Here is a 26,614-nt window from a genome sequence, read left to right on the forward strand (position 1 = left end):
CTTCTCTTGTGTTTAGTTTTGGTGTTCTTAGTATATTTGAAGAATGCTTTTAAGTGTTTGAAATGTGTGCACGTGGATGAAAGGAGATGAGGAAGAAGAAACATAAGACTTTGTGATCCCTGATCAAACAAATACCCTTACCGTAGCCCCAAAGCAGTGTTCAGGCATCACTTCCTCAAGAAAGCCTTGTCACAAAACCCTCGTGGCAAAGTCCCCTACCCATCCCAGGTGTTCTTCTAACATTCTTCATATATCCTTAGCATAAGCGAAATTAAGAAATGGACTGTGAAATTAGTTGTTCAGGTGTTTCCTTGCAGATTATAAGCTCAGTGTGGCTCAGCATCATGCCTGTTCTCCCCAGAGTTCTATTATCTTCAGCGCAAGGGCTGGCACACAGCAAGTGCTTAAGAAATATGTGTTAACTGACTGAGAAACCCAGTTTTTGAGGTGTGCTGTCCACACACTTTAACCCATGCACTGCCTGTGGATTACCCTACCCCACTATCAGACTTAATTGTCTTGATCATTATTTTGTAGGCCATAACGTAACATGTAAATTCCTAAAATCATGCTTAAATCAGAAAGTCTAGAGAACAGCTTAAGTTCATTAATCTTAGGGATATTTCAGGCTTATTTAGAGATTGCAGGAATGTAAGGGAAAGAACAGGGCATGGTATTTAGGAATATTTTAAAGTATTACTGATGCCCTGAGCATTGTTCAAGAATTACAGGGTTTATAGGATAAGTGTGTATAATTGTCAGTATGGGACACAGAGAGAAATTATGTGATTTCTTATAAGTTTTCTTGGTTGATGTCTGTTTCTCCCACTAGATTTTAAGCTCCATGAAGGTGGAGAACTTGTTCTATCCATACTTTATTCTCTGCGCCCAGAATGATATTTGACACATAGTAAGTATTCAGTAAATATTTGTTGAATGAATAAGTATAAGCATCTGTTAAACCAATCCTATGTTGATTGATAGATTAATTGCTTATTACTGCATCAAAAATGCAGGAACACGATCAAGTTCTCATTCATTCATTCATTCAACAAATGTATTTTGATGCCTTGCATCCTAATATCCTAGAACAGTGTCTAGCACATAGTAGGCACACAGTATTTGGTAAGTGAATGAGATAATGAGTATTCACATATACTCAGAGTGTTCATTCACTAAGTGTATCCATTTACTAGGGCTGCCATAACAATGTGCCATAAACTGGAGACTTAAGATAAATTTATGTCTTACAGTTCTAGATGCTAGACACCCAAGATCAAAGTGTCCACAGAGTGTCCCTTCTGAGGGCTCTAAGATGAATCTGCCCCATGCTTCTCTCCTAATTTCTTGTGGCAATCTTTGGTGTTTTTTGGCTTATGGAAGCATCACCCTGATCTCTCTGCCTTCATCTTTGCATGGTGTTCACCATGTGTTCATGTCCAAGTCCAAACTTCCCCTTTTAGAAGGACCCTAATCACACTAGATTAGGAGCCCACCCCACTCCAATGTTACTTGATCTTAACTTTATTAGTCACATCTGCAATGACCCTATTCCCAAATATAGGCATGTTCTGTGGTACTAGGATTAGAACTTCAACATATGAATTTGAAGAGGAGACAGTTCAGCTCAGTAACACTAAAATAACAAATCTTCAGGTAATACTATTTTGATGGTTAATTTCTATTTTGGAAACAAACTTCTCAAAATAACATCTAGTTTCATGAGTCTATATGCTATATTAATAGCATTTACTATATTACACAAAAACTTGTATGTTTATAATATAGAAAGGGAACATGAAGAAAGTCCAAGAGGCATGAATGTACATAGCACGTTGTGTCGAATAATGTGTGACCAACAATGGGTTTTGTGAGGAAGGCTGCTAAAGATTCTGAAGGAAATTGTATATGAATCAAAGGCATTTGGTCTTTATTTTACAGACATCAAGGAACCAGCACAGAATTCAGAACTTATTGAACTATAGAAGGGTATAAAAAAGGTGAATCATATTAAATTATTCATCAAGGGACCTGACTTTAAAAAGAAAGGAATAAAATGATGAGGTTGAAGAATGGACCTTGGGAACTAGCAATTCAGAGGTTTTTAGTGACCTTGGCAGTTTAATTAGAAACAGCTAGGAAACCAGATTTTAATGCATTGAGGAATAAATTTGGGTTTTAGGAAGCTTGAAGGTGGTACAAAGGAGGGAAAGATCAGGTCCACAGAAGATGGTTTGTTATTTGTTAATTTGTTATGGTTGCTATTATTTGTCTTAAATGAGGGCAGCTGAAGCATGTTGACAGGCAGTAAAAAAAAAAAAAAAGGAAAAGACAGAAGAAAAGAGTAATTGATATAAATAAGATCCTGGAACAGGTCATCAGTACTAGAGAGAAAGGTCTCTGAGATGTGATAGGTAGATTCTTGACAGAGGTGGAGGGAGGAGATGCTATTTGATGACCTCTGTTTCTCTGTGAGAAAAGAGACAAGGTCAGTTGAGAATGAAGAGTAAGAAGATAGAAGGAGTTAATTAGAGTGATAAATGGAAGATGGGGAGTCAAAAAGGAAAAAGACTGGGAACAATAAAAGAACTATAAAGCACTTCTGAAACACCAGCTGGAAACCAGGACTCTGGAGAGGCCCCAAACTATACAGTTTGGAAGACCAGCATTGTTCTGCAGCCTGGGAGCTGAGGACAACACACGAGTGGGTTCATGTGGGCTCAAAAACTAGCTAGGTTCACTTGAGAACCAGAGGAGAGGGAATTAATGAAGCTGGTATGTCTTTTAAAGTTAACAGCTTTGGAATCCTGGATGGTAGAGAAGAAACTGGAGATTAGTAGTCTGGAAGAAAAATGAAGGAAAAAGTGAAAGTTGAAAAGCCTTTGGTAACAAGGTAGAGTACTTGCTTTCTGGAGGCATGTATATACCAATAAGGACGACTGCCCCTACCACACGTGTCTTTGGGTCCGAAAGAAATCACAGAAAGCAGCCTGAACACTTTGGAGGACACAGACTAGGCCCAGAAAAAGCCTGCAGGTTAGGATTTCATTCCCAGCTCTGCCAACAACTTAACTTCGTGTGACTTAAGGACTTTGTCATCATTACCACCGTTGTTGCAGTTTGCAGATCCTTAGGGAAAGAGTGTTACTTGTGTATATAAAAGTAGAATAAATGGGGCAATGGTGGTAATTGACAAGAGCCAAGTATTTTTACTTTTTGCCTCGTATTCCAAAAGCATACTGATGTTTCCCTCAAAGCATGCTTATTTATTTCTCTCATTCTAAGATTCTCTATTTATTCTGTTAGTGAGTTTCCAGAGCTGGCACTGACTTCTTTGGCACTCACTCTCCCTTTCTGTGTCTCTTTCCTTGTTTCCTCCTGCCTTTAGGCGTTGAATGTGGTGGTTTGTCTCAGCAACCTCCCCCCACCCAGTGACCAAATAAAGTATTCTCATAAGCTTTGTCTTGGAATTATTTTCCAAGAAGACAGAGCTACAAAGTTGGTGCTTGGTTAGAGAATACTTTTAGGGACCTCCCAGATGACCCTGTACAGCTAACCCCTCTGGCCCTGTGCATTCAGATGAACCTGAGTGTCTCTCCATGGTATTCATAAGGAGAGCTCTGTTCCTGTGGGCCCAGTCTCCATATGTCAGACTGGCGAAGTAGCCAACCATGTTATTCACTGTGAGATACCATGCTCTACTTATCCTCTACTTGCTTAAATGACTGTGATGGACATAATATACAGGATTTAGTACTTTCCTAAACCCTGTGAGAATTTTTAGACTCCTTCTCTTGATATTGTCCATGTATAAGTTCAAAACATAATTTGGGGTCAATTTCAATAGACAACTCTAAAGAAGTTCCTTTTTTGCTCGCAAATATAAATCCTTACAAGATTCCATTTTTCCCCCTACTCATGACTCTATTAAAGCTCTTTCTAGCACTGCTAAAAACCAGCTGGTCTAGAGATTAATATGACCAGACATACCATGAATTTTTTAAATCTCAAAAGTCCCAGTTTCTAGTTCTTGGTCAATCAAATGTAGGTTGTATTTTCTTGTATATGTGATGTAAAGTATATTGTCACAAGTCTTCTCTAATGTCTTTTTTGGTTTCACTGTCCCCTAAAATTGTCCCCACATGCTTCTGTTACGGAGAAGCAAAGGAGGGAACCTGAAGAATGCAGGGGAGAGAGTATGTAGTGATGGAAAGAGAAAGCACACTAGGGAAGAAGGAAAACCAAAATGAGGAGATGGAACGAGTAGTGATTTCCCTTTTCCCTAGTCCCCTGATGGTGCTTTTATGTTTGGTTTTTGATATTTCTCTCACCTAAGGCCCCAAATGACCTCCTCCTAGCCAGTTGTTCTACAAAAATAACCTTTTTCACTGCCAGCAAATATTTCCTACCTACCCAACAGGTCAGAATCTCCTGCCCTAGCACCTTAACATCCTCTCCAGCCCCTCAACCTCCTTACCCATAGACTCTGGGGACTGGGACCCACTGCCATTAGTTCCTCCCTCCCCCTATCCTTTGCTGGCATGGAGAGTGTTAATGGCTGGTGTAAATCTGAAAAGAACTCTAACAATAATTTGGTTTTACTTTATTAACATTCAAAATATAAACAGGTAAACCACAAGTTGAATTCATTAATTCTTCCTCTACCATTTAGAAAGATGAAAACTGCATTTTTAAAGAAGGGATTGATTGGTGTCATGTATGTATTTATTCACTTCTGTTTATGCAAGATAATAAGAGTATTAACATGGAGGTAAAACAATGGTATTTATAATTCCATCACCACTGTTTATAATAGAAAGTATCTGAAAAGAAATGGGGAGAGAACATTTGCTGCTCTGTACATATATTAAATTCTTCCATTTTTGTTTAAAAGGCACATGAGGAAGAAAAAGTTAAGTAAATTGAGGAGGAGTTAGTGTTCTGTATATCATGTTCACTGACACTGTCCTAAGATTGCTAAGTTTAGAAAAGACTAAAATATAATGGAGGGATACTTCCTTTTAAGGAGCATAGAGACCAAAGACATGTGCTCCATTAAATCCTCTCTGAGATTGAGATTAGTTGAATAAGACTAGGATCCTCTTTCGGGTGCTAAAATGTCCTATCCTGGAGAGTAGTGAGTGCTGTGTCTGGCACCTTGACTCGTAATTTGCCTATAAATCAAGATATGCTTCCTAGGGGCTGATGAAGCTCCATTAATTGTTCCAAAAAAGAAAAAAAAAACGATGTTTCAAATAAGTTTGTTAGGACCCATTTCTAACACTTAAATGGTTCTGGGCAGACTTTTATAATATTTTCTTGGCTGTTTGAGAAAGAAAACGTAATTGGTGGTAGGGAAAGGGTATCTTACCTAAGTAGGAATTGGCAGATTTGATAATATCAACTATAAAGAGGTCATTCACGAGGGCTTAGTGGGTGTCACAGGGCAAATGGAAAGAATGAATGAGGAACAAGAGGAGAGGTTTTTAAGTTTATGCTAACTTACCTAAGTGGGCCTGTCAGTGACAATGGAGGCATAACTTTCTAAAGCATACATTAGAGTGAAAGGTCCTTGAGAGCAGGTTTGGAATCCAATTAGCAGAGTGATTAATAATAGGCTCTGAAAAAACATCTGTTAAATTAATGAATTAACATATGCCTCCACCTGGGCAGTTCTTTGCAAAGTTTCCTTTATCTAACCAGTTCTCAAGGAAAGTTCAGACACTTTGTTAGGTTCTCCAGTGAGATAGTTGAATTTTAACAAGGGTATAAAGTGACTAATTTTTGTTGATCTATTCATTTTAAGCCCATTCACATTCCTGTTCTTGTTCATCCACCTAGGTAATCACATCCTATTGGTAGTTGGACCAATTTTACGTGAGTTCAGAGAAGTAGTGAGAGATTGGGCTTCATAGGTCATGGTAAGGGCTTCAGAATCCCAAGCATCAGTGAAGCTGAAAAAAATCTGATGGGCAAGTCTTTGAAATCATAACCCAACTGTAGGATTACCAGATGCAGCAGTTTCAGCCGAAGGCTGGAGGCACACATGTAAGAGCTTGATTTAGGGTCTATCTCAAATATAAAATTTCTGACCACTGTAAATTGAAAAAAAAAAAGCTACCTCATTGGACTCTCTTCTTTGCCTATTGAATCAGTTATACCCAACTAACACTCCCAGTTGGCAGCCATACCCATGAAAAGCTAGGACAATAGTGAATATGTTTTAGAATTTTCATAAGGTCTTTGGTTCCAAAGCATAGTATTTAAGACACTTGAAAGAAGAATTTTAAATATTAGATAGGTTTCCCCTTGTACTGACTGCTGTGCTAAGAATTATGGAATTCTCGGGCATTTACTAGTGTATGCATGAATCACTTTGCAGAGGAAAGAAAGGTTGAAAGTTCACACAAGACGTGCACGCTCTATGACCAATTCATACCAGAATGAGCCAATTTGGCACACGTGCTTTTGAGAATGAAAGAGAGCTGATAGTTTGCCCAATATGGGACATTCAGGGGAGGTCATTTTCTTGTCCATCTATGTATAAATCTTTAAAATTCTGAAGCCATAGACTAGTATAACTGAAGGAAATAGCCCAGAATTTTTCTTATCATGTAGCAAAGATGACAGACTTAAAATCTGATGGCTCTTTCGATAGCTTCTAAGAGAACTAGAACTGGTCTGGCTCCATTTATCTGACCAAGAAGTATTTCCGTGATTTATCCATGAGGATTTCTAGCAGAACCTTATACTTACTGTCTAAATTAATGACGCTCCTTTCTTTTGCCATGACAAAAACCACTCTATGCTATATACATTATGTTAAAAATTTTTATTTTAGCATGTGGACGTATTCTATAAAAACATTTTCAGTTTCATCACATTGACAAGCTGATTCCATTAAATCACCCACCATCATCATGTTCACTTTTTTTCCTTTTTGAAAAGTTAGAAAACAGTGATCATCTCGCAGTTTACAAGGCATTCACTTCGGCAAAAATAAATCTAGAAAAACCTGAGCTTATTCCTTGAAGTGGAAAAAAAAAAAAAAAGATGGGTTATATCATTCCATATCTCATTGGCCCTTCTCTTGAAGCTGTTAAAGACAAGGAAGGAGGCTGGGTCTTTTTTATCTTTCCTGGTAAAATGAGATGTTAAAAAAAATTCTGGATCTAGATCAAACTTTTCTGCCTCAGTATTTATTATGTATTATTTGTTATTTAAAATAGAGACCTCAGCAAGTCGAATGAATAACATGAAAGGGTTTAATTCAAGCATTTTTGAGCATTTCTGCACCCTCTGATAAAATGTCATTTGGTAATATTTTCGAGTTACACTGCTGTTTTGAATTAGAGCAAATATATCCTAGCTCTCCCATCACTGTGCTTTCCTCACTGAGAAGGGAAAAAAAAAATTATCTGATCATGCCACTGCTGGGTCATTTAAAGCATTGAGTGGATGTGTGAAATGAGGGGAAAAAAACCGCTCGGTATGGGGTTAATTAGCTCTGTGGCGTTGTGGGTGGGTCACTTCCTCAGGACCAAATCATGCAGGAGGAACCATGCATGTGCCGACTTGTAAAATTAAAAGAAAGCTATGAACCCTCAGACTCTGGGGACCCAAACTGATTGCCTTTGGAGACAAGAAAGGAACCCTTCTGCACGACGAGTCCTTTGGGCGTCACTGGTCAGGGACAAACGGACTTCCCTCCGAGGGTCTGGCGTAGACCACTGTCAGGCCCTGAAAATGAAGCTGCCAGTGGAGAGAGGCCTGGCCAATCTGCACTTTTTGAAATTTACCTCTGCTGGACTCCTTTTAAAATCCTATCATCTCGCTCCCTTTCTTTATCGGGCCTTCTTTTCTGGGTCTCCTCTTGGAAACAACATACTCTCTTGCTGAAAGTATGAGTGAATCCTTTCTATTTTCCTAATTGTGTTGTGCAGACCGCCACAGGTTCCCTGCCTGCTGGGAGCCCGGGGGGTCCCCGCCAGCCTGTTTACCGTCTAGGCCCTTCTCGAAGTCGGAGGTGAAAGAGCAGGCAAGAAACCTCCTCCAGGCCTCGATCGTTAATAGGTGAATCTGAGAATTCGGGTATTTACAGGGAAATGTCACAGGCAGGGATTTCTAGGGAAGGAAGATCTCGTGAAAAAAAGACTCCCAGAGCATATGCTAACCAAGAGACGGAACCGGTGGAGATGAATGTGAGGAAATCACTACCGGAGAATATGCTAGTCAAGTGTCAGCGCAAAACACTCATGTTTTCTTCCGCTTCTGCCTCAGTCACTCTGACATGAGTAGAAACAATTCATGGAGTGTATGGACAGAAAAATCCCAAAATGGGTGTTATAACTTTTGAGAGGAAAAAGAAAAAAATATGTGGCGCAGGCACATATATGTATATATCTTTATTTGCATTTAAACTATAAGCGACATCTGCTTCTTGAGTTGGGGAAGCAGTGAAAATGCAAAATTTGAAAAGTCCAAAGCAGAATCCGCCACCGCCACCACCACCACATACAAACATAATTGCCATACTTCCTCTATCGCCTGTGGAAAAACCTGAACCTAGATCTTGTAAAGGCCATTAAGTAAACGCAGATTCCACTGAGAGAAGGTACTGAATTAAACTCACAAATTTTCAGATGATGAGAGCAAGTTGGATTTGAGGAGGACAGAGAGCTGACTGAGCGTGTCCCCATAGTGACAGTCCCAGTCACACGTGTTCCTTTTTCTTCAACTGCCTGGTATAATGGGCGTGTGGATGTGGAAAAATGGCTGTGGGGATAAGAAGACTTGGAGGGAGACAAGCCATGAGTAAGCCCTTTAAATTCTTTTTTGTTGTTGTTGACATATATTGGACATACCTTATATTAGAATAATATATTGGTTTCAGGCATACAACATCGTGAGTCAATATTTATATATATTCCAAAATGGCCCCCACAAGATTGGTTAACGCCTGTCACCATATATAGTTACAGAATTTTTTTATTGTATGAGAACTTTTATGATTTCCTCTCTTAACAACTTTCAAATACTCAGTACAGTATGATTAACTATAGTCGCCATGCTGTTATATCCCCATCACTTATTTATTTTATAAATGGAGGATGGTACCTTTTGTCTACTTGCTCCCATTTTGTCTACCCCCCTACCTCCCACCTCTGGCAACCACCAGTCTGTTCTCTGTACTTATGAGCTTCACTTTTGTTTTGGTTTTGGTTTTTTGGTTTTTTGAATACCACATATAAATGAGATCGTGTGGTATTTGTCTTTTTTCTTCACTTAGCATCATGCCCTTAAGTTTCATCCATGTTGACACAAATGTCATATTTTGATATGACTGAATAATATTCCATTATGTGTATATACCGCATCCTCTTTGTTCATTCATCCACTGATGAACACTCAGGTTGTTTTCATATTCGGGCTGTTAATTTAAAAAAAAATACCGCATTGAACAAGGGAATGCATATATATTTTTGATTAGTATGTTCATTTTCTTCGGATAAATACCCAGAGTAGAATTGCTAGGTCATATAATAGTCCTATTTTTAATTTTTTGAGGAAGTTTCATGCTATTTTCCATATGACTACACTTATTTACATTCCCACCAACAGTGCACAATGGTTCCCTTTTTTTCCACATCCATGCCATTATTTATTTCTTATCATTTTGATAAATAACCACTCTAACAGATGTGAGGTGAATTTCATTGTGGTTTTGATTTGCATTTTCTTGATGATTAGTAACATTGAGCATTTTTTCATTGTACATATTGGCCATCTGCATGTCTTCTTTAGAAAAATGTCTATTTGGGGCACCTGAGTGGCTCAGTCAGTTAAGTGTCTTACTCTTAGTCTTAGCTCAGGTCATGGTCTCAGAGTCATGAGACGGAGCCCCAAGTTGAGCTCTGTGATCAGTGTGAAGTCTGCTTCAGATTCTTTTCCCTCCACCTCCACCCATCCCCCTGCTCACACACATGCATGTGCTCTCTCTCTCTCTTGCTCTCTCTCTCAAATAAATAAAATCTTTTTTTAAAAAGGGGGAAAAGGCCAATTCAAATCCCCTGCCCACTTCTTTAATCAGATTTTTTGATATTAAATTGTATTAGTTCTTTATATTTTTAGATATTAATCCCTTATCAGATATATAATTATATATACAAATATTTTCTCCCATTCAGTAAGCTGTCTTCTCATTTTGTTGATGGCTTTCTTTACTATGCAGGATATTTTTAGTGTGACATAGCCCCACTTGTTTATTTTAGCTTCTGTTGTCTTTATTGCTTTTGGTATCAAATTCAAAAAGTCATTGCCAAGACCAATGTCAAGAAGCTTACCACCTATGTTTTCTTCTAGGAGTTTCTTCTATATTCAGGTCTTTAATCAATTTTGAATTAGTTTTTTTATATAAGGTAGTGGTCTAGTTTCATTCTTTTATGTATGGCTATCCAGTTTTCCCTACATCATCTATTGAAGCTACTGTCCTTCCCCCCATTGCATATTCTTGGCCTCTTTGTCATAAATTAATTGACCATATATGAGTGAGTTTATTTCTGGGATCTCTGTTTATTTCTGTTCTGTTAATTTATGTGTCTGTTTTAATGCCAATACCATACTGTTTTGATTACTATAGCTTTGTAATAGAGTTTGTAATCAGGGAGCATGAAGAACAAAACTTCCTGCTTTGTCCTTCTTTCTCCAGATTTCTTTGGTTATTCGGGGTCTTCATATTTCCATACAAATTTTAGAATTCTTTGTTCTATTTCTGTGAAAAATGCAATTGCAATTTTGATGAGATTGAATTGAACCTATATATTGCTTTGGGTAGTGTGAACATTTTAACAATATTAATTATTATAACTCACAAACACAGAATATCTTACCATTTATTTGTGTTTTCATTTCTTTCCTCAACATCTTATAGTTTTCAGGGTACAGGTCTTTCACTTCCTTGGTTAAATTTATTCCTGAGTGTTTTATTCTTTTTGATGTAACTATAAATGGAATTGTTTCCTTACTTCATCTGATAGTTTGCTGTTAGTATATAGAAACACACCTGATTTCTGTGTATTGATTTTGCATCCTGCAACTTTACTGAATTCATTATTCTAACAGGTTTTTTGTTTATTTTGTTTTGTTTTGTTTTCTGGTGGAGTCTTTGGTCTTTTCTATATATAGTATCATGTCATCTGCAAATAGTGACAGTTTTACTTCTTCCTCTCCAGTATCATTGCCTTTTATTTCTTTTTCTTGACTGATTGCTCTGGCTACGATTTCCAATACTATTTTGAATAAAAATGGCACAAGTGGGCATCCTTGTTGTTCCCAATCCTAGAGGAAAAGCTTTCAGCTGCATCAATTGAGATGGTCATACCATTTTTATCCTTTATTTTGTTAATGTGATGTATCACACTGGTTGATTTGCAGATATCCTTGCATCCCTGAAATAAATCCTACCTGATTGTGGTGTATGTACCTTTTAATGTACTGTTGAATTGGGTTTGCTAATGTTTTGTGGAGGAATTTTGCATCTATATTCATTGGGGATATTGGCCTGTAATTTTCTTTTCTTGTGGTTTCTTTGTCTTGTTTTGGTATCAGGTTAATGTTGGCCTCAAAATGAGTTTGGAAATGTTCTCTCTTTTCTTTCTATGAGTTTGAGAATAATCAGTATTAATTTTTCTTTGTTACTATCTGGTCCTGGACTTTTATTTGTGGGGAGTTTTTAAATTACTGACTTATCTCTTTACTAGTAATTAGTCTGTTTGGATTTTCTATTTCTTCATGATTCAGGTTGCATGCTTCCAGAAATCTATCCATTTTTTTCTAAGTTTTGCAACTTATTGGCATATAATTGTTCATAGTAGTCACCTAGATCTTTTGTATTTATGTGGTATCAGTTCTAATGTCTCCTCTTTCCTTTCTGATTTTATTTCTTTGAGGCTTCTCTCTTTTTTTCTTGGTGAGTTTAGTTAAAAATTGTCAATTTTGTTTCTCTTTTTGAAGAACCGGCTCTTGGTTTTATTGATTTTTTTTGTCTCTATTTCATTTATTTCTGCTTTGTTCTTTGCCTTTTCCTTTCTTTTGCTAGCCTGGACTCTGTTTGTTCTTTTTCTAGTTCCTTAAAGTGTAAAGTTAGGTCATTTATTTGAGATTTTTCTTGTTTGTTTGAGATTTTTCTTATTTCTTGAGGTAGGCATTTATCACTATGAACTTTTCTCAGAGAACTGCTTTTGCTGCATCCATAAATTCTGGTGTAAGTTTTATGAGTTCTAACAACTGACATTACTACTCATTGTACCAGAACTTTTCAAAATTCAAGTTCATGGTTAGCTTGATGCCTTTGCTGTTTAGTTCATTCCTGTCACTTGAAACAGTATAAGCAATGGCTACATGCAGCAACCATTATCCTAGTTAGGTTGTCGAAGTCAGCTTTATGCTCCTTTTTCTGTAGTGATACTGAACTATAACAAAAATGTTTCTTTTGAAAGGTCTTAGACTTCTGTCCTTCCAAATCCTGATCACAGCATAACCACCCTCAAGAAGTCATTAGTGAAGACTAGGACAGTATCTCACAACAAGTCAGCTATGAAGAAATTGGCATAGTTTATGTTTTTGATTCATGTTCTTATGACAATAATGTGTTGCAAAATAAAACTATATTTCTTTCTCCCAATCTTTTTTCACCAGATTATTACAAGTTACATTGGGATTGATTTTTTTTTCCTAACAAAGGTTGAATAATACTCAAAGGCTTTAATTGCCAAAGTCCATCTTCAGAAATAGCTTTCTTCTATAATGTACTGCCAATTTCTTATGTGTGTGTATTTTGACCTTCCTGATGCCTCTGCTATGGGCTGCCTGTTGATTGGTACATGTTAGTGCTTTGCTTATAAGAGTTGGGCAATAGTTCAGTGATCCAGTCCAAATGTGGGCCATAGATAGAATAGGCTCATCTTCTATTTAAGAAATGTAGCAAACTGCTTTAAATGAAGTTGGTTCAGACAAGGTCATTGGAACAGTTCATCTAACCCTGTGTGCAGTATGTAATGGACACTTCTGCTGAGCTCCAAAGCCGCAAGGTAAATAGACAAGAAAGCCAGTAACTTGCCACCCCTGTGGGAGCTTTCTCTAAGTCTGTTATTAGATTTACATTCTTAATCATATGGGGCCCATTTTGGTCATTTAGAAGGACTTGTTCACTGGTTCTCCTGATGTCTTTGAAGATAGTCCTGGGAATAATAATAGTGAGTTCCTATATTATTTTCTGGTCTTTTCTAACTTTTTTTTAATTGGAGATTGATGCATATTCATACCAGGTTTATGAAATATTCAGCTAAATTTCTTAGACATGAAAGAATTAATTGTTAGAATGTTTTACTCTGGCTAATCATTATGTTTAAACTATAGTAGGTTCAAGTACATTTTTCCTCAGTTCTATTTGTGACATATACACTTGGCAAATTAAATTGAGACGTAAGCATTACAGATACTATTTTGAATTTAGTAACTTACAGATTTTTGTATTGCCTAATCCTCTCCAAACTGTAGAATGTATTTTGCTCAACTGTGTTGTGATTCTGTATAGTTTTTAGGATCAACATGTTTCAGGATTTTGTAGTCATAAAGAGCAAATCACGATGAGAGAAGGTATTGAATCCATCTCCTGACTGGAGGCAGAGCTGCATTTTTTCCATCCAAAATAGATGAAGAGACGGGATGAGCACTGGGTGTTATTCTGTATGTTGGTAAATTGAACACCAATAAAAATTAATTTATAAAAAAAAAAAAACAAAATAGATGAAGATCTTTCCTATTTTTAAATAGCCATGTTGATAGAAATTTCATAACTGCTCTTAGCAATCTATTTGATTATTTACCATTTGCATTTAGGATGTTCATCTTTAAGTCTTAACTTAAATTCTTCAGTGGACAGTTTAATATCATTATGCCCTAGGACAAAAATGTCGATCATTATCTTCTTTATAACAACTCTCATAGTCAGAAAACCATGAAGATATACCTTAGCTTTTTCTTTCCAAAACAAAATTATCCCACTGTTTTTTTTTAAAATATTTATTTTTGTTTTTATAGCTCTTTCTGTATGAGAGTGGCACAGGGGACTATTTTAAAAACTTCTGTCATATATGATGCCTCTGAGAAAGACACTGCATATTTTAATTTCACTATGCTGATGTGGAAATAGCCACAGCTTTTTCATTATATGCTGATGGACAGAGCATTTGTGTTCATTTAACCTTGAGGTTGAAACTTGTTCCCAAAAAAGTAACTGACTCATAGCATTGGCTAGACCCAAGAATAAAGAGCATCAGTTTTCCTAATCTTAAAGCTCATCTTGCCCCCACTCCTAAAACGCACTAAAATTAACTTTTCCTTGACCTCTCTCTTGTGCTATTTATTTACTGATTTAACAACTTTTTTTCTATCATCTTTGTCTCCTAAAATAGACAGACAGCATTTATTCAACAAATGTTGGAGTGTCATGCTGTGTTTAGGACACTATGCTAGGCTTGGGAGATTCAAGTGTGAACTGTTAGCAAAGGCTCAAAGACAAAGATGTCCTAGGCATGTTCAGGGAGGAGCCAATAGTCTGTCACAGTATATAAGGAAGCAGCGGTGGGGGGAAAAAAGCCAGAAACAAACAAACAAACAAAAAACAAGAGGGGTGGATTGGGGCCAGATTGTGAAAGATCTTGGATTCTCTTAAGCAAATAGTTGATGGTGACAAGGACGAAAGTAACATTTTTTCAATCTATATTGTGGAAGTTCTTTCCAAGTCTTTAAAACACATACTGTGCCCATGCTGTCTTCTTGGTTTAGTATCTAACAGATCATTAGGTATAAGTACCTACTTAATTTATATCTTTTGGTATAAATTTTATGTCATGATTTTTCCCTTTAAGTTAAAAAAAATTGAGGGAACCATTTGAGTAAAGACAGCCTTCTGTTCACACTGATCTGGATGTTTCTTTCTCCTGCTGTGCCCGTATTTATTCCAAAGCCCTCTGTATCACTAACATGTTACTTTCTGTGTTTATACACTGAGGGGTCTCAGGATGAGTTTCCCTTGTAATAGACACAACCTTTTTGTGCCAAAAGGCATTCATGGCGGTCTCTGAGCAGCATTATGACCAGGTATTTCTAATTGATTCGACCATGTGATAACAATGCCAGACCTATTTAGCATTCCCTAAGGGATATCAGTGTACTGTAGTAAAAGGTCCTGGTATACCAATCTGTCTTAAACCCGTGAAACTACAACTTCAGGAGTTCAAGATATAGAAGGAAAAGTTGTTTGGGTTCAGGTCATAGAGAGCTCTTGACTGTCTTTATAACAGAGTTAGATCTGTTTGAGGAACTGTAAGAAATCATCCTGAATGTATTAAACAAGTTCAGTCCCTGACATTACCTCCTGCCCTGCCCTGCCACCCCCCTCAGCTCTTCAGCATTTGTTTCATTCTTATCTTTCAGGTCCTATACCTGTAAGACTCAGGAAAACTAGGGAGGATTTATATGGGGTGGGGTGGGGTGTCAAGTTCTATCTCAGCAATATCTCAGACCTAGAAACAGGCCTAGGCCTAAATGCTAAACTTTAGTTTTTGAATTATCTCTTTCTGTTGATCATTATTTCATCATCTAAGGTTTTTTAAGGTAGATGTTTTTCAGATTTAACATAGCATATTAAGGAGAGCAAGGCATCATTTTGATTTCCTTATCATCCTTCTCAAGATGGATCCAAAAAAATGGCTGATCTTGAAAAGCAGGCCCTAAGATATGAAAGGCCATTGTGGCATTTATAGTCTTCATAAGACGGACCAAAAGGAATGAAAATATTTCAAGAGACTTGTCTTCAGGAGACCCCAAAATCTAGCTAGTGGGAGATTGCACATGCTCTATACACACATCCGAATAACCCTTCCATCTGACTTTAACTTGTAAACCTTTTGCCAGATAGAAAATAGAGAATTAAAAAACCTCCAAATTCAGGGAGCATGAAATGTCATTAAATCTAGCATAAAATTTCTTGAATCTGTCAGATAAAGGAAATCATGTATCCATAGAGAAGATGGAATATCAATTGACAGGAACCTATGAAGCTGGCACTTATTCTGAGAGACATATGAATCTAAAAATCCAATAGTGCCTCAGCCTTTGAAAACACAGAAGCCAGAAAGGTATTAGGGAAATCAATAAGGTAAAAATCTTCATCCTACTATTTGGAATGACTCCCACATAAGAATTAATTAATACAATACTTCTAGAACATTAAAAGGATGTTAAAATGTTATCTCTACCCATAGAAAACAAAGATATAAACCCACATGACTTCTAGAGAGAAGGTTGAAGAAAAAAGATTGGAAAGATTAAAGGCACATGGAAGAGGTCATTTCTGCCCTGTTGTCACACCATTTACCCTCTTCAGATAGAAGGATAAGTGTTGAACTTCAGTTCATCTGAATTCCTCAGCTCTATCATCAATGCTGTGACACATTCTAATTTTCTGATTCATTTGTGATGAATAAGCTCTCTCTTTTCTATTCACAGTGCTAAAAGTAACCAATTTTTTGTGAGTTATGATTACTTATTTTCCATTTTCATATTGCACGATTATTTTCCCCTTGCAAAGTTTCTCTCACTCTTTCTCCACCAGTGTGAATCCCGTGTACAAAAAAGCCCTTGGACAGTACTGCTGCCTAGGCTTCAGTCAGTCAAGAGGAATGAAAGACTGACAACCCGATTCCGTTTTTAACCCAGCCAGATACCTCAGCTGGCAAGTGGCTCAGCTTCCGCACCATAAAATGGGTATAATAATAGCTTTCCCTTACCACTGTGAAATATTTAGAATACAAATCAAGCCAAACCTGTCTCCTTCCAAAGGAGAAGCTTAAACTAGCCTACAAAATCCTGAATGAGCCCAGATTTCAAGGGGAAACATAAAATGGGAAATACCTAGATGTAGTATAATTTAGTGGTGAAAAATATGTAGACTTTGGAATGGTACAAACCTATTCAGATCCCAGCAGCTGTGGGATTTGGGGTAAGTTTCCTAATTTCTCAAATCTCCCTTGTTCTATAATAAATTGGAAGTTAACAGTATTTACTCTTCTAGTCAGGATGAAATGATCTACAGCTAATGCTGCTTTTCGAACTCTTCCACAGAGGTGATCCTCTGGTTACAGAGAGTGATCCAGCACTCAGGGTGCAAGCCATTGCCTGAAGCAGTCTGCCACAGATGAGACTTTTCAGGGAGCTCTCAGGGTTCATCCTACAAAAGACACGTTCTGCATTCCTCTTCCTCACTACGTTGTTATTTGTTTCATTGAGCTAGAAGTTCCACAAGGACAAGAACAGTGGCTGTTTTCTCTTCTCTAATATCCAAGTTATCAGATTAATAAACATATGTACAAATATCAGTTTAAATGACTTAGCCACAGGGACAACTGACCCTCCAAAAAGACAGTCATGTCTTTATTATTTATTCCATGACTTGGTGCGCTCCTCTTACATTGCTCCACGTCCCTGGACATGCCCACATTCAAATTTAAGAAGCATTTACTTAACAGGATGCCTGCAACTGCAGAAGGTGCTGAGTAAATAGTAACTGTTCTCATTTCTCTGCTCACTATTCCTTTACCTCACTGTTCCTAAGCTTCTGTGGACTCGTTTAAAAAGGAATTGTAAAGAACTAAGTAAGTCAGAGTCTGGTAGTCTGTGTGTCCCTAGCCACACACACACACCCATGTAGTGCTCTATTTTCTATACCTTTTGTTTTCTCCTGGCTTCAGCTTATAGCATCTTGCTCATCTCCCTAGAGGAGATAGCAGTGGGATTTCACAGGTGTTCTCTCACCTCTCCCCTAGGCCAAGGGTGACTTTAACTGGACTTCATGGATAACCTTTCTGGAGTCTGGAAGTTTCTTGAAACTTGGTGTTGGTAAGGAGTTTCTTTGGGGAGGGATTTTCATAGGGATCCATATCACCTCAAAATGTTAGAAACCATTGCCCTTGAACATTACATAAACTGAAATCAGAGTTGACTAATCTTTATTAATAATACATTTAATTAATAATACATTTAGTTCCTTAGAGATTGACACTATACAATAATTTCTACAGAGAAATCACAGGATGCAATTAGACTTCACCATAAACCACCCCCTTACCCCACTCTACTCTTACCTCACCCACCATGTTTTAGGCTCCTGATTCATTTGGACTTTATAGTTATATATTCTTTGCTAGGTAGTCTAGCATGCTTAATGAAAATGTTTTTCATCATATGCAAAACTACCATGGATAATTCTTTGCATTTCAGATGAAAACAATTTACAGACATAGAAGGTAAATATTACTTAGGCAGAAAGGGTGCATATCAATAAAATAACAATTTGAACTGAACAGGAATAAACCTATGTAGATTAATACATATTCTCAAAATTGCAGATTGTAATTCAATCAAGAAGTAGGGGCCTTCTGACGTTTATGAACATTTATAAATTGTATAAGAACTCTGAGATTAAATTTTTAGCCTTAATATTAAATTTGGAATAGGTATTACTGTTTTTCATTAATATATAAAGACAACAATTATATCCAATAACATCTTCAATTTAATTTGGCTTTAATTTGTCTTAGACTGTGACATATACACTGTGATTTTTCTCTCCATCTTGGATTCCTGTCATTGACAGCCTGTGTGTCACTGACATCCAGAAAAGATATTTCTTCTTCATTCCAGACCTTGGATATAATAGTCAATCTGGGTACAATTTACATTGATCTCTTTTGATCACATCAAAAGTTTAATTTTGACTGATTAACTTTTATGAATAAATGCTTCTTGAAATTTGAAAAGGAAAGTTATGTGCTTAGATATAAGAATATAAATGCTAAGTATAGTTTTTAAAAAGAATAATGTATTATTGAGAGCTATTGGGCTTATAACATGCAACAGAGAAATAAGTGGGCATATTTCATAAATAACCATGAATCATATTTTTCTCCCTTTTCCCAAAGGTTGGGGGGAAAGAGCAAGCTCAAAAAAGTTGGGAGAAAAGGAAAAAAGGGAAAAGGAGGGAGGAAGGAAGGAGATTTTAAAAATAGACTGGTGCAACGGTCTAGGATCTGGCTTATAAAAGGGACTAGAATGTAGCAAAACCTAGAATTTTAAAGTCTCTGAAGACTAATCAATCTTTATATATATTTTAAGTTTGTGTGTACTTCCAATGAATCATATATAATCTAATTATCTTGTTTAAAGTTTTCATTAAACTCATCAATTTTGTAAAATAATTTGAAAGCAGTGGAGACTCCCAGCCTCTCTTGTGTTAGCATGCATTATTATCCAGGCTGCAGATTTTCATCTTAACTCTTCTTGTTCAAGGACAGGAATACCATCCTTAACACTTACATGTGCATGGCCAGGGTCTCACATTAGCCATAAAGAGGAAACTTTTCCTTTGGAGGAAAGTCTGTGATAGTGCACTAGTCTAGAAAACTTGTTGAGAAGTGAAATCTCTCTGACTGGTTTGTTTGTTTCTTTGTGTTTGCTTTAGCCTTATTCTAGGCTAAGTTATATAATCAGATCCCTCTACTTGATCTTAGTATGATTTGTTTTGCATACTTCTGGAGGCCTTCTATGAAGTGGTTAAAATCTTGGTGTCTGAGAGGCAAGAATCCAATCAGCATATATTAAGTCCTTGATATGTTTGAGTGGGGTATGAGTAGAGAGACCTGCTTTGTTTTTTTAGTATCCCTGTTTGGTTTATTAATTTCTCATGGATCTTCAGTTTTATTTTACTCTAAGAGAAGTTGTCAAAACAGCGGTGAGCAGGCCAATCCCATTATAGCTCATTTGGCTTGTAAGTTGAAGATTACAAAGGAGAATTATCTGATTTGAAATAGAGAAGGAGAAACTATTAAGATCTACTCCCTGCAAACCTGAGGCTTTCATCATTAGTGATGCATTTGGGGAGACAGATGCTTTCATTTAAAATCATTTTGTCAGAGGGGACACTCCTAGGCTGGAGAGAAGAGGCAGAGGAGGTGGTGTATGGTTCTCAGTCAAGCCAACATGAGGCTGCATCACATCAAGTCTTCAGCTGAGGGGCGACGATGCATGTAGGTGTTAAATGTGTCCATAGGATCTTTGGGATGTTAAACATACTGAATTTACCCTTCAAAGAGCCAAAGCTTATCAGAGTTTTATCCATCTTTGTTGAAATTCGTTAAAGTTTTCCCTGTACTATACGCTAAAGCCTTTACCTATTCTAGTCAGTGCTGCCCAAATAGACATTTATGCAGTGATAGAAATGTTCTACCTGTAAGGCAACCACCAGCCACAGGTGGCTACTGAGCACTTGAAATGTGGCTAATGTGACTAGGAACTAAATATTTTTGGGTTTTTTTTTATTAAAATTTAACTAATTTATTTATTTTTTAAAGATTTTATTTACTTATTCATGAGAGACATAGAGAGAGGTAGAGAAATAGGCAGAGGGAGAAGCAGACTCCATGCAGGGAGCCCGATGTGGGACTCGATCCTGGGACTCCAGGATCATGCCCTGGGCCAAAGGCAGGTGCTAAACTGCTGAACCACCCAGGGATCCCCAAAATTTAACTAATTTAAATAGATAAGTATAGATGGGGGCTACTGTATTGAAAAGTATAACTCTAGAAAATACTCATACCATACAGATCAGAATGAAGTCGACAAAGAAAAAGGTTGTCTCTCTGTGTACTGGGAAGTACTATGTTGGTCATATAGCAGAACATCACACCTTTGGAAAATTTTTATGGAGCTGGATCTTTTCTCTTGGGCTACATGTAATAAAACACGCTCCTACTACTCATCCTTAGGAGCAACCAGTTGTCTATTACTTAGATTTCCTTGTAGTATCATTGGATTTATTTTTAATTCCTTGTTTTTGTTTTTGTTTTTCCAGTTCCTTGACCAGCAGTCTGTGACCTGCCCTTTCTCTTTATGTAAGTAAAATTGGTTTCTTTACTTTTCAAGAAAGTGTCATATTTGGGAAATTTGGATCTTTATTGGCATGTTTTCTAGTTGACTTTGTTGTGGTTTCCAGCACTTTTTTTTGCTATGCGTTAGCTTCATTTGGGTTTGGAATTGATGCTGTTGGTGGTGGTAGTAGTTGCCATCCATGAGGGGGCTGAAAAGACCAGGGCCTCAGGCATTGGACTTATATAAAGACTGCCTTTTACTAAGCCGCAGCTGCTGTTTGCAGAAGTCACTGCTTCTCTAAACTAGAGCTTACATTCTTCAGCCAGATATCAGCAACAGTTGGGCTTTTGCTCCACTGTCAATCAATGGGCAATTATGTATTCTTCAGTTATACACCCATCTCTAGGTCCAATAGTTAATTTCAACTTCTCGGTCAGAGCTTTCATTTATGGCCAAAATTTCCAATACTCTTTTACTTAAGAAGTACAAGCGTGAACTATAAAGCTTGATCCATTTGGGCTAAAATAGTGTCTGTAATCAAGAGTCCAGGATAGAAAAAAGAGAGAGAGAGAGAGAAATCTGGGATTACACGTGCCAAGAGGTTTGTAGAAGGTACCATCCTTTTTGAGAAAAGATGGGAAGTCATTTGAAAAGGGAGGAGAAAAAAAGAGAGAGGAAAAAACTTGATTTCTTGATTTCAGATGAAAAGAGGGAACATTTGTTCTTTAAAGCCCAAACCAGGCTGTACTGAATGGGTAGGATAAGCTTTACCTCGGGCTGTTTGTAAGAGATTCTGCAGCAATGAACCCAAATAATCCTAGTCACTCACTACATGAGACACTGCCCGAGACATGCTACAGGTAGGGGCAATCACCTTATGTGATAAATAATCATCAGCATCTTCCCAGCTGCTTCTAGCTCTCTGGTGAGTGCTGTCCCTTATTCACAACATCTGTCTTATTTCACTGACTTCTCACTCGGAGGTATTTCTTGTGTGGTAATCATTTGCTCAGAAAGGGGGTTCCCATGGCTCGCTTGTATGTGTGTGTGGCTTCCACGAACATTCCTGGAAGCTAGTTGCAAATATATTCCGGGGAGCACAATCCCCCAAAGGACGGACAGTAAGGCTAAAGTCCAAAGTGACAGCCATTTGACAGAGAAAGGAGATTGGTTAAACTCCCCAAAGACGACGGGTACTGTGTGTAATGCATTTATACAGCAGGGGTGGATCCTCCCTGCCCCTGACAAGTCGTGTTATTCCTTATCCTCTGTGTTGATAGAGCGGGTCTGTCAATGCTTGGGAGGGTGTCAACGTGCATGCTTGTGGTTACCACTTTATGTCTCTGCATCGCTACTTCAGTTACCTAGCACTGCATATTTCTAGTCCTCTGACTGGCAAATCATTTTTGTTACAGTTCTTTTGTGTAAAAACAGTTCACATAATAGCTCCGTGTTAGACAAGGCATTAATCCTCACATCACCGGGGATGAGTCAGCACAGTGCACTCCTGCCCGCACGGCTCAGCTATTATGACGTCAGCACTGTAGGGCAAGCCTCAGACACAAGCGGTACAGGGGACTGGGGACCTGTGTCACAGATTAGAAATCGAGGGGGAGACCTTTGAGATAAAAACGTAATTGAAAGGCTGTTTCTGGCTCATAGGAAAATGTGAAACTGATTCTATGCTACATCAACCATCAATCAGGCAGCTTCTAGAGAGATCCTAGTTTTTAACCAGAGATAGGGCTGAGAGGATGACCTGTAATGGGCTGACAGCCCATGCCTATACCCACGATCCTTGTCCCAGCCCCCCTCCCCGGGCCGGCTTCATGCTTGCTTGGGTTGTTCCAAATCCTGAGGCTGCTTTTGTTTCGAGGGTGACGGGGCCTGTGACAGTCCTGCTGTCCTCAAGTGCCCCACAGACACAGCTGATGGCTTCAGGGGTGGTGCCCCAGATACCTATCAAAGGGAAAAGAAAAGCTCCTTGGGAACAGATCAGAACATTATCCCCCCCCCCCCCCCCCCCCCGGTGTCTCTAGCTCCCAGGGCCTCTTCCATGGCCTTCTCCAGACAGGTGCGAATTCCACCCTCCCTCCCTGGCCCTGCATTTGGTCCAAAGTCCCAATCTGGATTTGACACAGATTTCAATGGGAACGGAATAGCTTCCAGATGTTCCCCTCAAGAGTTTTCCATTCCATGACTCTTCAGCAGAAACAAAGAGGAGCCCTCCATAGCCTGCCACGCTGCCTTGTAGCAGGTAGCACAGACTTAGCCTATTTGAGAAACCAGGTTATTATAAATTAGACCTCTCCACAATTCAGACTCAGATTCATTCTCAGAACAATACCTTTCAGTACTGAAAAGGCTAAAAATTCACTGCCTCGGTGACATTCTCTGCTAACAAGACATTCCTCCATCACACCCTCTATCCCTCACTCTTCCTTTCACCCCATGATAACCGTCAGAGAGAGCCTTACTGCTGCGATCTTCTGCCTTCATTAGATTGCTAATAGGCTCCATGCTTAGCTTATAGAAGCTAATGCTACTGCTTGGCTTAGTTTTGATTAATTATCATGCACAGCTCTTTATTCAGTTTTCAGTCAACAAACATTTATAGAAAGCTAGTCACTATGCTTGGTTCCTGGAACTCCAAGGTAAATAAGAAATGCTCCCTGTTGCTAAGAACCTCACAGTCTGGTGGGGGTGATAAAGAGTAAATAAAGGCTGTAGCATGTGATGGACACTGGAGTGGAGGTATAAACAAGATGTAGCAAGAGGAACAAGAAAGGAGTGCCACCTGCAAGCTGGGTCTAAAAGTCTACAAAATGAATTACAGTTTGGGGAGTCAATGTTGGGGAAGGGGAAGAAAAAGGGATCCAAATCCAAAAAAAAAAAAAATGCAAGAGTATTTTCAAAATCAAGAGGCATTGTAGCAGCCAACTCTGGAGGACATTAGTTCAGTATGGCTGGGGCATGGCGGCCAAAAGGGGATCCTGGGAGGTGAGGCTGGAAAGTGGGTAGGAGGCAGATTGCGAAGGGTCTTGGAAGTCACGTGGGGGAGTTTGGATGTGATGTGTGGCAGGCTTGTGGAAGCTTTGAAAAATTTTAAGCAGATGTATGTTCTAGAAAAAGAGCACTCTAGCTACATAGACAGGGATGGTTGAGAAAAGGGAGACCAGGTCAAAGGTAAAAACCAAAGGCCTGGACTGTGCAGTGGGGGTGTGAGTGGAGAGGAGAGGCCCTCTGGTAGTGTCGACATAGACACTGACATCTGCGTAATGCCAGCATATCTTGGCCTAGTACACAACCCCTGCCTTCTAGGAGAAAGGTTGATGAGTTGTGATTTCAGACCAAAGCACTCTTTACAGGAGCTTTACAGGAGACCTGAATTTGAATCTGAAGTCACTCTGAGCTGCTGCCTGCTGGTCAGAGATGTGTGACTCCTCCTCCCACAGTAGATTTGGGGGAGCATCAGGCAGATAAGGAAGAAGCCATTTCTAGTGTCTTGCTTTTCCCTTCTTTCACTTGAAATTGAAACATTTCTTAATAGCATCCCCTTAAAGTCAAGCAATACCCAATTTCCTATCAGTTTCCTATGCTGTCTTTTTCTAAGGAGTTCCAAGCCATTGAGCTGAATGGCAATGTATATACTGCCGGTCTTTAAACAGTTCAGTATGTCTCTTAGCTCTTTCTGAATTAGAGTTCACCATAAATGTGCTTTTCTCTTGTTCACTTTGGGCTGCCAGGACAATTTAAAGGAAATTTTCAACAGCTTATGTTTCATGGACCATGTTCTCTTTTGCAAATGGGAGGGTATGTGTGGGTGTGTTTAAGTCTTCTCTATATTGCTTTCTGAAGAAAGGTTTGAGAAGATGAACAAGATGAGGAGTAGGGACCTATTGAAAGCCCAGGTCCCCCCAGTGACCTGAATGCAGACTGTAGGCTGGTGATCAGATGGTCAATTATGTGTTTGTCAAAACATAGTGGGCTGCATTCCAGACTGCCAGCTTTGGAAGCCCAGCTTCTGCCAACCAAATGTCATCTGGGAACATGCAACACTGGGCACTGTGAAGGAGTTTGAAATAGACCATGCCACAGCCAACCTACTGCCAGTCTTATAGCACCAATATGGCATGCACAGCCGGGCCCCATGTTTCAGAGCTCAGGAATTCACTGTACTAAATTCAAGAGGTCAGATGGGTTCATGTTTTCAAAGCCCCTGTTCTCCGCTTTGAACATTGTGACTTGCTCCTCAGTGATTTCCAAGTGATTTTTCTAGTCATATCTCTGTGGAAACCACCCTTTTTATGATGGTTATGAGAGCCTTGTAGAAGTCCCAGAGGAAAGAAAAAAAATAAACTCGCTCTGACAATGACTGTGATTCCAACAGAGGGATTCCAACTCTTAGGAAATTACATTAAAGGTGCATAGCTTTTAAAATATCAGGAACCACCTTGGCAACTTATAAAAAGCAGAAGGGCTTTGCCTATTTTATAAAGTGATTTGCATATACCTGCATAAATAATGTCCCCACCTGTACTTTTATGCATTTAGGTTGAATAAATTAAATTCAGTGATCTTTAAAATATTCACTGTCTTTCATTGCTCAGATACCATTTTCAGGACCTTTCCTTCTAATTTATTTCCTGTGGTAGTAGTGGCTATTTTTTTCATCTTTCGACTAATTCAGAGAATCAAAACACTCTGCACACCAGCCTACCACACCTAAGAGCATTACCTCCCTCTGCTTGCATTTCTCTTAGCCTTTCTGCCTATCAGACCATGCATTCCATATGCCTTTCATAAAGGAAAATGGAGGAGTATATTACCAGGATGAAAACTCAGCACATAATAGGATTAAGCTTCACTACCTGTATATATCTAAACAGTGCTCATAACACAGTTCAGGGACATACTCATAGTAGCATTTTTTTTTCCTTTGGCCACTGCCACCACCCCTTCAGAAACCATCCAGCCACTAAACCATATTAATTGTAACTTGATCCTTCAAATCACAGCCTGGTCAGTAGGCCAGCCTCAAGCACAATCATCCCATAAGATATTATTAAGAACTTACTACATAAAAAGAAATCGTGTTTAGTGGAGAGCTAAAACATAAATCTAGGACACTGCCCTTGCTTGCTCTTAAGGAACTCAAAATTGGATTAGGAAAAGAAGTTATACTGTTGAGTATGCCATATGTATATGAGACAATAAGTGACAATTCCAAAAGAAATGATACAGTCCAGTAAGTACTATAAGATTTCATTCATGAAAGAGAACCTTGAGGGCTGGAAAGTGTCATGTAAAATGTGATTTAGCTGGGTCTTGAAAAATGGCTAGAATATATATATAAAGATGAGAGCAAACAAATGATATCCCAAGCAAAAGCATAAACCTCAGTGTTAGAATCTTTGACAGGGTCCAATAAATGTCACTACTCTTTCCCACTAAAGTTGTAAGCCCATTAAAAAATGAGACGAAATAACTGATAGCTAAGGAACAAAAATTTTTCACTAGGCTTGGTTGAAGGATGTATGAAAGGTAAGATGGGCTCATTGATTCCCTTCCCTTCTATCTAAATTTTAGAAAAGCCCTCCCAAGGGAAAATTTGGATCTGCATAAG

The 26,614-nt window shown here is 38.4% G+C and overlaps 1 protein-coding gene across 1 annotated transcript in view; it reads left to right on the plus strand.

The window, feature by feature from the left end:
• Window positions 1-26,614, plus strand: part of ZBTB20 (zinc finger and BTB domain containing 20) — a 232,364-nt gene that overhangs the window by 32,289 nt on the left and 173,461 nt on the right. The window contains 1 exon segment of the mRNA XM_055315851.1: window positions 20,972-21,011. The gene's annotated coding sequence lies outside the window, so the exon portion shown is untranslated.

The sequence above is a fragment of the Nyctereutes procyonoides genome, unplaced genomic scaffold (assembly GCF_905146905.1).
Source record: "Nyctereutes procyonoides isolate TBG_1078 unplaced genomic scaffold, NYPRO_anot_genome, whole genome shotgun sequence".
Taxonomy (NCBI): domain Eukaryota; kingdom Metazoa; phylum Chordata; class Mammalia; order Carnivora; family Canidae; genus Nyctereutes; species Nyctereutes procyonoides.